Source organism: Mobula hypostoma, chromosome 4 (assembly GCF_963921235.1).
Source record: "Mobula hypostoma chromosome 4, sMobHyp1.1, whole genome shotgun sequence".
Classification (NCBI taxonomy): Eukaryota; Metazoa; Chordata; class Chondrichthyes; order Myliobatiformes; family Myliobatidae; genus Mobula; species Mobula hypostoma.
The window spans coordinates 203,887,628-203,889,986 of NC_086100.1; the positions used below are offsets into that span (position 1 = coordinate 203,887,628).

Sequence of the window (2,359 nt, forward strand, 5' to 3'; positions counted from 1 at the left end):
GTGCGTTTTAAAAACGCGACCTTTCACATTATGCAGAGATACAAGGAAATCCACCAGCCTTCAGTTGAATAAGGGAAGGAGAAATGACAAGAGTGTTTACATTACATGTGTGTAACGGTCGAAGATGGGCATTTCTGGTTTATCCACTGCCTTTGATTCCGGTGTGTACAATATGGTTTCGTAGGCACACACTCATCCAAACAGGTTTTAATGAAGTCAGTGACAACTGTGGCGTACCCGCTGAGACTCGAAGATGAATCCTGAATTCAGTTCTGTCCACAGATTCAAAGCTGTCCTGCAAACGCCCCTGCACCTCCCTTTTTAATCCTCAGTACTGACACTGCGGACGTCAGTGCCTGCCTATATCTAGGGAGTAGAAATAGAGCCAGACTTTCCAGTGTGGGCAAAGTGGAAAATCTACGAAATATTCCCTTGCATCAGTTAAATCCTGTTGATGAATGCTTTTCCCCCTCAGCACACGATCAGGCCGGATTAGGAGTTTACACAATGAACGGCTTAATTGGAGCGATTCCGAGGCCTCTCCTGTCGCACACGAAGAAGTGTATGTGTTAAAAGCGCCGGTGCCACAGTCAACGAACAAACATCGTTGGCTCTTCGAAGTATCGTGTGCTCGGACATCCCAGTGTCAGATCGCTCTTTCGCATTGGATTTTCGTTAGTTCAGTGGTTAGTATCCCCGTCTGTCACGGGGAGAACGTGGGTTAATTTCCTCGACAGAAAAATGTTTTTGCTACTTCCGTATTAAATGTAATTGCAACTCGAATTTTCGAAGTAAATTGAAAAGGTTTAAAGGGGTTAAATCCGAGTTAGGGTTAGAAGTTATCGGTTCTTTGGGGATGTGGAACAGTCGATCTGCAGTGACCCCGTAAAGGAAGAATCTGCGGAGAGGAAGGGACTTTCTGTTTAGCTTTGTGAATCTCCCCTCAGCAGCTCTGTATCTCAGAGTTATTCGGCGTAACACGCGGTGATAGAGAACAATGTTTCAAGAAATATTTGCTTCATCTGCCCCTGCAACATTTTAAATGTTAAACAAAGCTGTTGTTGCGCTCGAATTGAGGTTGACAGTTCAATGAGTCAGAAAGGGGAGGGCGAGTCATATCGTTGTCTTCACCCAGCTCAGGCCACCCTGCAAAGGCTCCGAGAGACGCCTTCCGTCTAACTGCGAGCTCGGAGCTGTGAAAGGCCATCGAGCTGAAACGTAAACTCTGTTTCTCCCTCCACAGACGCTGCCTAATCTGCGGAGTATTTCCGGCAGTTTCAGGTTTTAGTTCAGGAACGGTCCTGTTTCTCTGACCCCGGGATCGGTGCTGTCCTCAACCGTCCCGGGACACAGTGATGACGTCCCATGTAAAATATCCTTCCATCAGGAGTGGGTACTCGTGGTCGATTTTTTTTTTTGGCGATGCACTGGCAATCTATTGGAATTTTCGCTTCTAATTCTGACAAGTATGTGGTTCCAACGTTTTCTGTTTTGTGTCGTTCGTTACCCTCTGCTGCAAACCAGTTATGCCGATTGTGAAAAGCCGCGACATACTATCGATTACCAGTCCCCATCTTCCAAAGTTGGAATGGACCATTTAGATTTTGCCTGCTTGTCTCTGTGGCGCAATCGCTGAGCGCGTTCGGCTGTTAACCGAAATGTTGGTGGTTCGAGCCCACCCAGGGACGCTGGTGATCCAGCAGCTTTTGCGGTGCGTTACGTTGCCAGTTGGGAAACGGTGTGATGTCGGGACACCGGCGTTCCCTGCTACTGGCGCATCACCTTCATTGGAATTAAAATTGCTTTTGTCACGTACCGTGTGTTACGGCATCAGCAACAATGAATATAGAATTGAGTCAAGTTTTATAAACAAACATAAACATTTATAAAACGCTGTTCAACAATGGCGAAAGGTATTCAAACGACTAACTTAACCGGAAGTTAACTACTATACGGCAACTCTGGAACAGTTCTTAAAAGGGTAAATTCGAAAACAATTCTTAAAGTGCTAAATTCGAACACAGTCTTAAAATGGGAAATTCGAAAGTCCAAGTGACTTACACAGTCAATAAGGAGCGACTTCTCTGGAGAGGGATTTCTTAGAAGACGTGTCGTTACTGCTGATTCTCCAAAGGCTTCATGACGAAGGAAATAAAACGGAACTGACATTTCCCTTGCGAGTGAACAATGCACAAACTTCCCTGCTCATGCAGGAGGTATCTCAGATACAGCTCACCATTTCAGAACGAATATTCAATAAGGTCGATCCTTTATTAAACCGCCGAACGACTCCAAATTTATTCGATCCTTCCGGTTCTCGTACTTTAGTAAAGTCCTCACTCTCCAATGCTACTGTAAA

The 2,359-nt window shown here is 45.4% G+C and overlaps 1 non-coding gene across 1 annotated transcript; it reads left to right on the plus strand.

Moving 5' to 3' along the window:
• Positions 1-1,614: 1,614 nt before the first annotated feature.
• On the plus strand, positions 1,615-1,688 carry trnan-guu (transfer RNA asparagine (anticodon GUU)). The gene has a single exon. It is a non-coding gene; the product is annotated as a tRNA-Asn (tRNA).
• Positions 1,689-2,359: the final 671 nt, after the last annotated feature.